Source organism: Somniosus microcephalus, chromosome 1 (assembly GCF_052327205.1).
Source record: "Somniosus microcephalus isolate GS21.2 chromosome 1, FLI_Smic_1.0, whole genome shotgun sequence".
Classification (NCBI taxonomy): Eukaryota; Metazoa; Chordata; class Chondrichthyes; order Squaliformes; family Somniosidae; genus Somniosus; species Somniosus microcephalus.
Window position 1 is genome coordinate 221,151,286 of NC_140987.1, and position 15,688 is coordinate 221,166,973.

Consider the following 15,688-nt stretch of genomic DNA (forward strand, 5'->3'; position numbering starts at 1 on the left):
AAGGGGAGGAATTGTAGTGTATGTACCTTTAAGGGGAGAACTACTTTTTACAGCTCCTGTATACTGTAGTACCGGCAGTGACCACACCTGTATATAAACCCTGAGTAGGGATCTGTACGTTTAGTTTTAGAGTAACCCTCATCCAGTAAATACCTGTTGATTGTTCCTGCAGTCTCGTGTCTAGTTATTGAAGGACACACAACATCAAAAATACACGGATCTAACAGAGGTGACTAAAGTAGTGGACAGGGGAATGTCTATGGATGTTATTTATATGGACTTCCAGAAAACATTTGATAGAATCTCACATAAGAGACTGTTAACTAACGTACAAGCCCATGGAACTGAGGGCAAATTATTGACCTGGCTAGGAAATTGGTTGATCGACAGAAGGCAGAGAATAGCGATAATGGATAGGTACTGAAATTGGCAGGATGTGCCTCGTGGTGTCCCACAGGGATCTGTGTTGGGGCCTCAACTATTCACAGTATTTATTAATGATTTAGATGATGGCATAGAAAGTCATATATCCAAATTTGCCGATGACACAAAGATAGGTGGCATTGTAAACAGTGTAGATGGAAGCATAAAATTACAAAGGGATATCGACAGATTAAGTGAATGAGCAAAACTGTGGCAAATGGATTTCAATGTAGGCAAATGTAAGGTCGTCCACTTTGGACCTAAAAAGGATAGAACAGGGTACCTTCTAAATGGTGAAAAGCTAAAAACAGTGGAGGTCCAAAGAGACCTGGGGGTCCAGGTACATAGATCATTAAAATGTCATGAACAGGTACAGAAAATAATCAAAAAGGCTAATGGAATGTTGGCCTTTATATCTAGAGGACTAGAATACAAGGTGGTAGAAGTCATGCTGCAGCTATACAAAACCCTGGTTAGGCCACACCTGGAGTACTGTGAGCAGTTCTGGGCACCACACCTTAGGAAGGATATATTGGCCTTGGAGGGAGTGCAGCGTAGGTTTACCAGAATGACCTGGACTTCAAGGGTTAAGTTACGAGGAGAGATTACACAAATTAGGGTTGTATTCCCTAAAATTTAGAAGGCTAAGGGATGATCTGATCGAAGGGGAGCAGATAGGGTAGATAGAGAGAAACTATTTCCACTGGTTGGGGATTCTCTGTTTCTGTCTGTTAACCAATTCTCTATCTATGCTAATAAATTACCCCATCCCCATGAGCCCTTATTTATCATAACAACCTTTTTTGGGGCACCCTATTGAATGCCTTTTGGAAATCCAAATATACTACATCCACTGGTTCCCCTTTATATAAACTGCTAGTTACACCCTCAAAAAACTCTATTAAATTTGTTAAACACAATTTCCCTTTCATAAAAGCATGTTGACCCTGTCCAATCATATTATGATTTTCTAAGTGCCCTGCTACCATTTCCTTAATACTGGATTCCAGCATTTTCGCGATGACTGATGTCAAGCTAACTGCCCTGTAGTTCCCTGTTTTCACTTTCCCTCCTTTCTTGAATAGTGGGGTTACATTTGCTACCTTCCAATCTGCTGGGACTGTTCTAGAATTTGGGAATTTTCCACTATCTCTGCAGCCACCTCTTTTAGAACCCTAGGATGTAGGCCATCAGGTCCCAGGGATTTTTCAGCTATTAGTCCCATTACTTATTCAAATACTTTGGGGGAAAAATTCAGTTGCTTGCGCCTCCCGTTAGCGCCTTAAGAGGGCATTAATGGGGCGCAAAGCAACTAGCGCCCGGGCGCGGCGATGTTTGTGCCACTCGTGAAATTAACTAGACATTTTGCAGCAGCGCTAAACACTAATGCCACGATCTCCTGCGCCGGCAGATCGTGACGTCAGTTGAGTGCACAACGCCCTGGTAGCGCCCCGGACCGGATATTGAGTGGCGCCCCCTGCCTTACCGCCTGCCGCTAGCAACGACAGGTTGAGGGGAGCGATTTGCAGTCAGGAAGGGACTGGGGGAGCGCTATTTAAAGGGGACCGCTTACTGCCTTTTTTTGTTGGTGACATTTTTGCACCACGCATTCTGAGCGAGAGAGAGAGACTTCTGGAGAGATTCAACGCTGTGTGAAGGAGTTTTGGGTACTGAGCAGCACTTTGCAGGTTCATTTTGATTTGCTCTTCCTTACTTCGCCAGCGCTCTGAGGTAGCGCCTCGCTCCTCGGCATTTGCGCCTTAAGACAGGTGTGAAGCGCCTGATTTAGCGCTCCAATCACCTCCAGGGGCAATAAAAGCCAAGTTTGCCATCGGAGGCGATAATTAGCGCCAGGCGCTAAACTTTGCGCACGGCCGATAATGGCGCCCCAAACAGGGCGATACTGAATTTTTCCCCCATAGTGTCATAGGGGGAAAAATTCAGTTGTTTGCGCCTCCCGTTAGCGCCTTATGAGGGCGCTAATGGAGCACAAAGCAACTAGCGCCCGGGCGAGGCGATGTCTGCGCCTCTCACGGAATTGACCGGACATTTTGCGGCGGCGCTAAACAATACCTCCCGATCTCCTGCGCACGCAGGTCTTGACGTCATTCAAGCGTGCAACGCCCTTGTGACGTCCCAGAACGGAAATTGAGTGGCGCCCCCCTCCTTTCCGCTTGGCGCAACCAACAACAGGTAGACTGGAACGCTTCCCAGTCGCTGCAGGGCTGGGGGGGCGCTATTTAAAGGGGGCCTCTTCCTGGCTTTTTCTGTGTTAGCCATTTTTGCACCACTCGCTCTGAGAGAGAGAGAGATTTTGAGAGAGAGAAAGGGAGACTTCTGCATTTAGTCAATGCTGTCTGAAGTAGTTTTGGCTTCTGACCATAACTTTGCAGGTACTTTGGTTTTTGACCTTCATTACTTTGATTGCCAAGATACTATGGGGGCTGCAATGAATGGGGGCGTCATCCTGCACCATCAGATTCGAAGGGCACAGAGACGCAGAGAGAGAGTGGCAATCATGGCCAGATGGAGGAGGGCCAACAGGCCTCTGTGCAGGAGACCTTACCCTCCCAGAGTATTTCGCAAACAATTCTCCTGCATTAATATGTCTGAGGAGCAGTGTTTGCGAAGGCTGCGCTTCAGCAAGGAGGTGGTCACTGAGCTCTGCCACCTGCTGCAGCCAGATCTGCAGCCTCAGCTGAGGAGCAGGACGTCTCCGTCGGTGGCAGTGAAGATAACAATGGCTCTCAACTTTTATGCCACCGGCTCATTTCAATCAGCTACTGGGGGCATCGCCAATATCTCCCAGTTCATGGTGCATTGCTGCATCCGTCAGGTCACAAATGCCCTCTATAAAAGGAGACAAGAGTACATCTCTTTCCCCATGACCCCGGACAAGCAGCAAGAATGCGCAATGGGCTTTGCTAGGATAGCGGGCTTCCCCATGGTGCAGGGCGCCATTGACTGCACGCATGTGACTTTGCGTGCTCCGCATGAGAATGCAGAGGATTTCCGCAACCGAAAGGGGTTCCATTCCTTAAACGTTCAGTTGGTCTGTGACCACAGACAGCTGATACTCGCTAACAATGCCCACTATCCTGGCAGCAGCCACGATGCCTTCATCCTGTGCCAGACTACTGTGGCAGAACTTTTCCAGGCACCGCATCACCCAGGTGGTTGGCTTCTCGGGGACAGGGGATATCCACTGTGCACCTGGCTGATGACACCGCTCCGTACGCCCAGCACCCCTGCTGAGCTGCGGTACAACGAGAGCCATCAAGCTACCAGGAACATCATTGAGCACACAATCGGCGTGCTCAAGCAACAGTTCCACTGTCTGGACCATTCTGGAGGAGCCCTGCAGTACTCGCCTGAACGAGTCTCCCACTTCGTTGTTGTGTGCTGCATGCTGCATAACCTGGCAATCCTCAGGACCCAGACAATGCCACCAGGCCTTGGAGCACCACCAGAGGAGGAGGAGGAAGAGGAGGAGGTAGATGAGGAGCATGATCATCAGCAGCACCAAGGCGAGAGGGAGGCCCACAATGTAGAAACTGGAAGGGCGGTCCATCAACGGCTGATAGCAAGCCTCTTCTAAGCCCCTGCTGAGGAAAAGGCTTCTGCCATTGAGAACAACATGAATGAAACCAACCCGCAACCCCTAAGCTGGCCAAGGCAACAATGATTGCAAAGACCAAACATGTACATTTTGATTACAAAAAGGTATTTATTTTACACACTCGGTGTGTGTCATTTCCGCATGACAAACTAATAGAAAGAAACACAAAAAAAAGTCAATAACATAACTGGTTCTCACAACCTGGAGATAATGTCCAAAACACTGAACAAAATTTGACCACGAACATCTTTCTGCCTTTAATAAAAAAATGAATAACATTTTGTCATACCTCCTACTTTTTGCCCTTCGAGGGTGATCTCCTTCCCTTGCGCACTTCCTCCCTTCCCACCCTACTGCTCCTCCATAATGGGACCCCAGTGACTGCAGCAAGGCTGGTGGAAGGCTGCTGATTGTCACAACCTGAGACTGCAGATGCCCTTGAAGGACGGCCTCGACCAGCTCTGGACCTGGAGGGCCCGGCTGCAGACTGCACCAACTCTGCATGGACAGCAGCAGTCTGTCCTACAGGCAGTGGCAAGTGCAGTGGAGAAGTGACAGTGGTGGCAGCAGGAATGCTGTCATCTTGAGAGAGGACAGCAACTCCCTGCTCGACCAACACACTGGCACTCCCACGGGGCAGCACTTCAGCATCCGGAGCCATCTGCTGGAGCACAGATTGCTGGCCTGCTGCGGCGCGGTGAGAGCCCCGGGGAAATGTGTCCGAACCAGCGAGGATGGCAGCGACTCAATGCAGAAATCTCTCTTTCTCTCTTTGTCTCTCTCAAAATCTCTCTCTCTCTCAGAACGAGTGGTGCAAAAATGGTTACCACACAAAAGCCAGGAAGAGGCCCCCTTTAAATAGCGCCCCCCCAGCCCCACAGCGACTGGGAAGCATTCCAGTCTACCTGTCGCTGGTTGCGCCAGGCGGAAAGGAATGGGGCGCGACTCAATTTCCGTCACGGGGCGTCACAAGGGCGCTGCACTCTCGAATGACGTCAAGACTTCTTTCGCGTCAGTTAGGATCTTTGACAGTCGCCCAGGTGTGACGTCGTCATCCTTTTTGTCAGCCACAGTCAGTGCCTGTATGGAATGCCAATCCAGTTGTATTTTCCGGATCCATTCACGTCCCAGTAATGGTGGTCCTCCATCTTGTAATACATACAGGTCTAGTTTTGGTATTTCCTTACCGTTATATGTAACGGTCACCCTTATTTTTCCTTTGGGGTAGACTTTTTGCCCCGTGTACGTCTTCAAAATAATTTTTGTGTCTCTCAAGGGTATGTGTGAGAATAGCCGCTCGTAGTCCCGTCGGTTTATGACTGTTAGGGCTGATCCTGTGTCCAATTCCATCTTTACCTGGACTCCTGCTATCTTGAGAGTGACCCAAATGGTTCGGTGATCCTCCGTTGTGATCACATTATGTAGTTTCAGACAACTCAGTTCCCTGCTTTCAGAGTCGTTATCACTCTTTTGTTCGTCTGAACTATTCTCCGTCATCTTATGTACCTTCTTGTACTTTTCTTTGGTAGGTTTCTTATTGCTGGTTTTCTTTCCTGACCTGCAGACTCGTGCTATGTGTCCTACTTTTCCACACTGTCTGCACACTTTGTCTTTGAACCAGCAATCATTCTGGTCGTGTGTTGTTCTGCCGCAGCGATAGCACTTCTCTGTTCCATGTGACATTTCGTTTGTGCCATATTCTTGCGGTCCCTGTTTTATCTCTGCAGCGCCCCGTGCTGCTGCTTCATATGATACCGCAATGCTGAAAGCCTTTTCCAGCGTAAGGTCCTTTTCAGATAAAAGCCGTTTCTGGGTTCCTTCACTTTGAAGCCCACACACAAACTTGTCCCTTAAGGTATCTGCCAGTCCCGCTCCAAACTGGCAGTGTTTTGATAGTTTGTGCAGTTCTGTTAAATAATCAGCATTGCTTTCATCCTTATGCTGGTTCCATTTGTGAAACTTGAATCTTTCTGCTACCAGCAGCGGTGTGGGGTTTAAATGTTCCTTTAGTATCGTTACTATGTCTTCAAAACTCTTTTCCATTGGCTTCGTTGGGGTTACTAGATTTCGCAATAACCCATACGTCTTTGCACCCATTAAATTCAACAATACCCATGCTTTCTTGTCATCTAACACCTCATTTGCCTTGCAGTACACCTCTATTCGTTCGACATATGTAGTCCAATCTTCGACTTCATTGTCAAATGCAGTGATACTGCCACTCTTCGGCATTTTGGGTGTGGTTTAAAATGGCGTCTCCCAATGGCTTAAAATGGCGTCTCCCGCGCTTTCCTTCCTCCCCCGCTGCTGCCGGTTCTCGTGGCAATGGCAGCGCCCTGTAGGTTTCGCGCGCTTCTCTCTCCCTCTCTCCGACGCTGCTCGGCCCCTGAACACCGGCTGCACCCTGTGCACTCTGCCCTCTCTCTCTCTCCCCCGTCGACACTGCTCGGCCCTTTGCTGTGCCGCTCGGTCGGGCTCTAACCCGCCGCTGTCCGGGAAGGGTCTGCGCACTACCTGTTGCCAGCCCGTTTCGCTGGACCACCTCGACTGGAAAGCCAAGCCTGGCTCTCGACAGCCTCCCCCGCAATTCTCGAGTCTCTGCTGGATGACTGGGCGGTTGCCCGTGGTCGACGCCCGAGTCTCTGGCCTTGACCTCCAATCCACTGATCTTCAGGAACGAATCCCCGGGAGGTGATGCAGAGTTGCAGGTAGGTTCGAACCTGCCTCGTCGCCAATGTTACGTCCATGTATAATCAGACACAGACTGCTGAGAACGGTACAAACGGTGTTTACTCAACGTGGCTCAGACTGCAACTGATCTCTACAGATTACTACTCAACGTTATATACAGGTGTGGTCACTGCCGGTACTACAGTATACATGAGCTGTAAAAACTAGTTCCCCCTGTTAGATCCGTGATTCTGAGAGTATGATGTTTTTCAATAACTACACGGATGCTGTAACTTAACAATCAACAGGTATTTATTGGAGTAGGGTAGTCTCAAGACTGGGGGTACAGAGGCATGCTCAAGGCTTATATACAGGTGTGGTCACTGCCGGTACTACAGTATACAGGAGCTGTAAAAGTAGTTCTCTCTTAAAGGTACATACACTACACCCCCCCTTAAAGGTACATACATTACAGCAGCCCCTATTGCCGGGCAAAGCTCCAATGAGTCAAATCAGCAATGATGTAAAGTAACAATAAAAAATGTTATTTATATTACAAACTCTGTCTTATTTATTCAGGACAAACAATTAGAAACAAACCCAACAATTCATAAACTAACAAAACTCGTTCTCACAACATCGAGATACGCAGCAAAACAGTAAACAAATATATTAAGATGAACATCAAACTTTCCCACAAACATTCCCCCCATTTATTAATAATTTTTACTTTTCTGCCTTCGAGGGTGATCTCCATCCCTTGCGCACTTCCTCCCTTCCCACCCTACTGCTCCTCCGTAATGTGGCCCCAGTGGCTGCAGCAAGGCTGGTGGAAGGCTGCTGAATGTTCGATCCAGAGACTGGCGATGGTCTTGAAGGACACCCTCGACCAGCTCTGGGCCTGGAGGGCCCGGCTGCAGACTGCACCAACTCTGCATGGGCGGCAGCAGTCTGGGTTGGCTGTGTTAATGGGGAAGTGGCAGTGGTGGGAGCAGGAATGCTGTCAACCTGAGAGAGGACAGCACCTTCCTGTTCGACCGACACACTGTCACTCCCACGGGGCAGTATCTCAGCATCCGGAGCAATCTGCTTGAGCACAGATTGCTGGCCTGCTGCGGCACCGTGAGATTCCTGGGGGACTGTGGGCGATCCAGTGAAGATGGCAGTAGTCAGGGCTTGCGTGACATCAATCTGAGACTGCATGAGAGCAGTCTGAGACTGATGGCACCAGCCAATGACTCGATTGCAGCACTAAGTCGTTGCGTTGGCCTGTGCTGCAATAGATGCTGCCACTTCACCCATTATACGCGGCATGAGCTCTGGTTCCCCACGGTCTCCCTGCAATTCAACCATCCTCTGCAACGAGACAAGGATGGGTTCAAGGGTTTGCGCATAGATGACAGCTGTGCTAGCGGTGGACTCCTCCACGCTCCTAGCCAGTGCATCCATGCTGTCGGGCACCCATGCCATGAGCTCAGTGTGCATGCTCAAGGCCTGCGTGTTCATGGCCGCGATGTCAAGGTCCTCATCTGAGTCCTGTGCAGCAGAACTCGTGCGCACACTCATCATCCGGGGAGATGGCCCCCGAGCTTCCCTTCCCCCATGGCGTTGCTGCAGCCCGCTGGGTCCAGGAGCTTCACCCATCAGATCCTAACCCACTGCTCCCCTCCAGGGAAGGCGTGGCCCCAGTGTCGGATGTGTCACCCTCGGGAGATGCAGGCGGTGAGGCTCCGGCTTCCTCTTCCTCCTCCTCTGGTGCGTTGCTGCCACTGGCAGGCTGGTCTGCTGGTGGTTCACTATCTGAAAGCAGGAAGGCACAAGTGTGGCTTTAGCATGAGGGCAGGGGGGCAGGAAGGGAGCAAGGACTAAAGGCAGTTAGTTAGATTGAAAGTGTAAAAGGCTGGTGTTGTGAGGGGAAAGTGGTATGAGAGAGGAGAGAAAGCTGATGAACGTACCATTGCTGTCCCCAAGAAGGTTGACCTCTCCACCAGCCACGGCACCTATGACCTGGCTCGCAATCAGCCTGTGGACTTTGTCCTCCAACTCAGTGAGGGGGTGTAGGTCCGCCTGTCCTCCTCCCGTCCGCTGGGTCTCTCGGCTGTTATGTGAAAGTTTGGCCTACAAGAAAAAGGACAGTGTGTGAGTGAGTGTGCAGCCATGTGTTTGGCAGATGTGCCTCTCATAGTTGAATAGCCGTTAATGTCTACAAGGTGTGGGATGTGCATGTGAGTTTTATGAGATAGCCATAGTTGTTGGATGAGTGTTGGGCATTTGGGTATTTACACCGTCTGGGCACAGAGTGAGGTTGAGATGGAGGGATGTAGAGGTATTGAAAAACAGGTACTCACCCTGACCACCCGAGTGAGGTTGTTGAACTTCTTCCGAGACTGAGTGTGAGTCCTCGACACCAGGCTCCTCGAGGGGACACGCTGAGCTACCTCCCTCCACACGCTTTGGAATTCCCGGGACAATGGCCTCCTGCCACTCTCTGGGAACAGCACTGCCCATCGCCGTTCAACAGCGCCAACCATAGCCACCAATGCCTGGTCGTTAAAGCGCTGAGCTCTTTCCCTGGGCTTATCTATCAGAACTTTCAGCACAATGGTGCTTTAGGTCTTTCCAGCCCGAGATTCAATGCTGCAATGAGCAGGGTATGGCTAGGCAGCAAGATGGCCCCTCCCCTTTAAGAACTGGACGGCGCCTGTCTGTCTGGGTTCCATGGTAACTGACATCGCCTGAGCTTTGGTAGGCACATTTGCCAAAGCACCACACCCCCAGCACTCACCCACCAACAATCTCCACCTACCAACATTCACACCCACATCTCACACCTTGCACACAATGACAGCTATTTAACTATGGCAGGCACATCTCCCAAACACATTGCTCCACACTCACTCACACACTTTCCCTTCTCTTGCAGGCCAAGGTCGCTCACAACAGGAGGGAGCAGGAGCGCACAGGCAGGGGACAAGCCGACACCCAATCACTTTCTGACCTGGAGGAAAGAGTGCTGCAAATCATTGGGCGCCAGGTGGTAGGCACCATGGCCACCGGCGACGTTGACTCCCTTGGAGACAATAACGGTATGGTCATCCCTACTCCTTCTTCTCACATCCCACTTCCCCATCACCCCACAAGCCTTTCCCACTTTTCAGCTAATCATACTGTAAGCATGCCTTTCTCCTTTCCTGCCCCCCTCCCCTCACCTTAATCCGACTCTTGTGCCTTTATGCTTTCAGGTAATGAGCAAGCAGCTGAGCAACCTGTCCCTGAGGGTACCGTAGAGAGCGAGGCGGGAGAAGAGGAGGAGGAAGAACACACCACGTCACTGTATGTCTCACCCGCAGGCACCAGCTCAGATACCAGCACTATGCGTTCTTTAGAGGCTAGTATAGGACCTCAAACCCGGCACTAAGCTCATGGTCTACAGAGCAGCAGTGATACCCGCCCTGCTGTATGCCTCAGAGACATGGACCATGTACAGCAGGCACCTCAAAGCACTGGAGAGGTACCACCAACGCTGCCTCTGCAAGATCCTGCAAATCCATTGGCAGGATAGGCGCACCAATGTCCGTGTTCTTGCTCAGGCCAACATCCCCAGCATCGAAGCTTTGACCACACTCAATCAGCTCCGATGGATGGGTCACATTGTCTGCATGCCCGATACGAGACTCCCAAAACAAGCGCTCTACTCGGAGCTCCGACACGGCAAGAGAGCCCCAGGTGGGCAGAGGAAACGCTTCAAGGACACCCTCAAAGCCTCCTTGAAAAAGTGTAACATCCCCACCGACACCTGGGAATCCCTGGCCCAAGACCAGGTGAAGGAGAAGCATCCGGGAAGGCGCCGAACACCTCGAGTCTCTTCGCCGGGAGCAAGCAGAAGCCAAGCGCAGGCAGCGCAAGGAGCGCACGTCAACCCAAGCACCCCACCCACCTGCCCCTTCAACCACCGTCTGCCCCACCTGTGACAGAGACTGTAGGTCCCGCATTGGACTCATCAGTCACCTGCGAACTCATTTTTAATGTGGAAGCAAGTCATCCTCGGTTCCGAGGGACTGCCTAAGAAGAAGAAGAGTATAGTAGCGGGATCTGCACAGGTTGATGCACCGGGGACGAGCGGGCTGCAGCAAGGCCAGCGGGAAAGGGTAGCTCGGGAGTCAGCAACTGGAGGATGAGTTCATGCTCGAGTTCTGCTGCACAGGACTCAGATGAGGACCTTGATGGGGAGGCCTTTAGAGGAAGGGTGATGGTCATGCACACGGAGATGATAGGTGCAATGGCAAGGGTGCCTGAGAGCCTCTCGGCAATGGTAAGGAGCGTGGAGGAGTCCACCTCCAACATTGCACAAGGCTCTGCACACACCATGGAGCCCATCATTTCCAGTCTGCAAAGGATGGTGGACTTCCAGAGAGACCGCGGCGACCCAGACCTGATACCGCGTGTGATGGGCGATGTCGCAGCTTCCATTGCAGCACAGGCGGAAGCGACACAACGTCTTAGTGCTGTAATGCAATCTATGCTTGGTGCCACCAATTCTCAGACTGCTACCATCATGGCAGGGTTGACCACCGTTCACCGGGGTTTTCACAGTGTCGCAGCAGACCAGCAATCTGTGCTCCAACAGATTGCTAGGGATGCTGAGGTGCTGCCCTGGGGGAGTGGCAGTGAGTCAGTGGAGCAAGAACCTGCAGTCCTCTCTCAGGATGACAGCATTCCTGCTCCCACCTCTGCCACTCTGCCATTGCCCTTGTTGCGGCCTGTCATCCAGCCAGCCCAGACTGCTGCCGCCCATGCTGAGGTGGTGCAGTCTACAGCCGGGCGTCCTGCAAGGCCAACTGAAGTCTCCCGCAGGGACACTCAGCAGCCTTCCACTCCTCATGCTGCAACCACTGGGCGAACACTTCGTAGGAGCACTAGAGTAGGCAAAGGCACTGTAACATGAGGCACTAAGGGATTGCAGAAGGGTGAATAGCTAATGTTGTTGTAAATATGTGTTCACTGATTATTGATAAATGTATTAATTGGCTTTAGATGATTTTGTGGTGTGTCTCATTTCAGCTTTGCGCTGTGATATGGCCTGCGACAGGGATGGAATGATGGGGATGTGGTGAGCAATGGGGATCTGGGGTTTAATTTATTGGAACCGCAGTCTGATGAGGCGGTCATGGCCCGCCCTTCCAGAAGGCCGATTGACTGGCTGTCTCCTCCCTCGCTTCTGTTTCTCCTCCTCTTCCTCCTCCTCCTTGTCTTCCTCTTCCGCCTCGTCCTCCTGCTTCTCTCCCTCTTCCTCCTCCTGAGGTTGTCCCGCAATCCCTGGTGGCAAGGGCTGGGCCCTCATGATGGCCAAGTTGTGGAGCATGCAGCAGACCATGACGAAATGGGACACCTGTTCCGGCGAGTACTGGAGGGCTCCCCCCGAGCAGTCAAGGCAGCGGAACCGTTGCTTGAGCACCCCAATGATCTGTGCGATGATGTTCCTGGTGGCAGCATGGCTCTCATTATATGAGTGCTGGGCAGGAGTGTTGAGGTTGCAGAGGGGAGTCATGAGCCAGGTGGAGAGAGGATACCCCTTGTCTCTGAGCAGCCAGCCGCGAGCTTGATGTAGTGCTGGAAGAGTGCTGGCACTGTCTGATGCAGGATGAAGGCATCGTGACTGCTGCCAGGATAGTGGGCATTCACATTGAGGATTCGCTGTCTGTGGTCGCAAACCAACTGCACATTAAGTGAGTGGCAGCCTTTGCAGTTATGGAAGACCTCAGGATTGTTATGCAGTGTCCGCAAAGCCACGTGGGTGCAGTCAATGGCGCCCTGCACCATGGGGAAGCCCCCTATCCTGGTAAACATAAGAACATAAGAACATAAGAAATAGGAGCAGGAGTAGGCCATACGGCCCCTCGGGCCTGCTCCGCCATTCAATAGGATCATGGCTGATCTGAATCTAGACTTACGTCCACTTCCCTGCCCTCTCCCCGTAACCCCTAATTCCCTTATCTGCTAGGAAAATGTCTATCTCCATTTTAAATTTATTTAATGTTGCAGCTTCCACAGCTCTCTGGGGTAGCAAATTCCATAGATTTACTACCCTCTGAGTGAAGAAGTTTCTCCTCATCTCAGTTTTGAAAGGGCAGCCCCTTATTCTAAGATTATGCCCCCTAGTTCTAATCTCACCCATCAGTGGAAACATCCTCACCGCATCCACCCGATCAAGCCCCCTCACAATCTTATATGTTTCGATAAGATCGCCTCTCATTCTTCTGAACTCCAATGAGTAGAGTCCCAACCTACTCAACCTTTCCTCATACGTCAACCCCCTCATCTCCGGAATCAACCGAGTGAACCTTCTCTGAACCGCCTCGAGAGCAAGTATATCTTTTCTTAAATATGGAAACCAAAACTGCACGCAGTATTCCAGGTGTGGCCTCACCAATACCCTGTATAACTGCAGCAAGACTTCCCTGTTTTTATACTCCATCGCCCTTGCAATAAAAGCCAAGATTCCATTGGCCTTCCTGATCACCTGCTGCACCTGCATACTAACTTTTTGTGTTTCATGCACCAGGGCCCCCAGATCCCTTTGTACTGTAGCACTTTGCAGTTTCTCTCCATTTAGATAATAACTTGCTCTTTGATTTTTTCTGCCAAAGTGCATAACCTCACACTTTCCAACATTATATTGCATCTGCCAAATCTCTGCCCACTCACTTAGCTGTCTATGTCCTTTTGCAGGTTTTTCATGTCCTCCTCACACACTGCTTTCCCTCCCATCTTTGTATCGTCAGCAAACTTGGATATGTTGCACTCGGTCCCTTCCTCCAAATCGTTAATATAGATTGTAAAGAGTTGGGGTCCCAGCACTGACCCCTGCGGAACACCACTAGTTACTGATTGCCAGCCCGAGAACGAACCATTTATCCCAACTCTTTGTTTTCTGTTAGATAACCAATCTTCCACCCATGCCAGTATATTACCCCCAATCCTGTGATTTTTTTTATCTTGATCAGTAATCTTTTGTGTGGAACCTTGTCAAATGCCTTTTGGAAGTCCAAATACACTACATCCACTGGTTCCCTTTTATCCACCCTGTATGTTACATCCTCAAAGAATTCGAGCAAATTTGTCAAACATGACTTCCCCTTCGTAAAACCATGCTTCTCTCTGGTGATGGGGAAGGAAATGTAGTCCCTTCTCCTACTGTAGAGAGCATCTGTGACCTCCCAGATGTAGTGATGGACGGCGAACTGCGAGATATTCGCTATATCACCTGTTGCGGACTGGAAGGAACCGCTGGCGAAGAAATTGAGGGCAACGGTGACCTTGACTGCCACAGAGAGAGCTGTGGTCGACCTGACCTGAGGCTTGAGATCTGGTGGCAGGAGGTGGCAGAATTTCTCCCCCTATGTCTGTCAAAAATATTAAACAGGGTCTAACATTGCAGTGAAACCCTGCAAGGCTAAGTCAGTTTATCATAAGCAGACTCAACATAAATGCCACTGTAGGTGTCTTCACACTACTACGAAAATACTGTGGTTGAAACTGACAGTTAAACAAACGTGGTTTAATGTACTGAAACAGTTATAAACAAAAGAACGCAGGAGAAACTCCAAACAGGTCTGTACACAGGCTGGATCCACGAGGACTGAACAGAAACGCCCTACCCCCCTGACGTCATGACGTCATCACGTTTCCCGCCGTTGGGAACGTCATGTGACCCGCGTGATGACGTCATCGCGTCAGATCGCGATTTTTATCGATCCTGCGCTGTTTAAACAGCGCACACACTTAAAGGTAACAACTATGATTAAAGACAATTATAAACGTTACTGCAAGAGTCTCTTGATGGCTTTGCCACACCACAATATTTTGTTATTGTACATTCCCTTTGCCTGCTTAGGTAGCTGCCTGCCCATTGCTAGTCTTCCCTTCATGTCTTCCTACACATAATCCCAACACTTCAGCCATCATCTTCCATATGGTCATTCCACCACAATCTAAGGGTACAGACTTCAACTACATGACACCCATGTCCTTCCCATAACAATCTTCCTGTTGTAACACATTCTGTTAGTACAAGCAGGACACTTCCCATTATTTCAGTGCTATTCAATTTGTTCTGCCAACCGGTACTAAAAATTCTCCTTGCATAGCGAATTCCAGAAGCATCTGGCCTGTGCTTGTGCAGGTCCTTTACCAGGTTCCATATAAAAGTTTACTTTGGACAATGAGGGGAAGGGCAGTTGAATCTGAGGAGGTGGACAGAGAACCACAGAATGAGTTGGATAAAATATTTAAGCGGGCAGAAGAGTGCTAAATTAAATCTAATATTGACAAATATAAAGTATTGTACATAGGAAGAAAAATTGCCACATTATGTAGTCCTGGAATAGTGTCAAAAGAGCTGAGGGTGAAACTGAAAGAGGTCTAATGATATTAATAGACTTAACACTTAACAGGGTAGATTTTCCTCTGCTCTTTTGCCAAATAGCACCTGAAAAATAAGTTCAACGCAGTAGAAAAATAGAGGCTAATCCTTGTCCTGCATTCTGTGCTTTAATAGCATTGCCCCTGAACTTCTTCTATGGCTTTTTGGTGTCTGCACCTGACTGTGCATGAAGAGGGCACGGCAATGTAACTCACCTGCTAATGGGCATCAAATGCTCATAAACGCGCTTTAGTAGTATCAGATGCAGATCAGTGGTGGATCACCCTGATAAAAATTTGGTGCGACTGCTTCTTGAGCTGCCATTTTTACTTCAGTGCCAGAATGCCACAAAGGCTTGAATTGCACAGCAGCTTCTGGGAAATTTAGCTGGGAAAAGGGACTTTGCATGTGTGTTTTGACTACAAATTAGTATTTAAAAAACACGTTAGGGTCGATTTTCCTGAGCCCCCCACTGCCCAGGCACTAAACAGGATCAACAAACCCGAAGTGTGCTGCGTCTGTCCAGCACTAGGATTGCTCCTATTTCTTGTTTT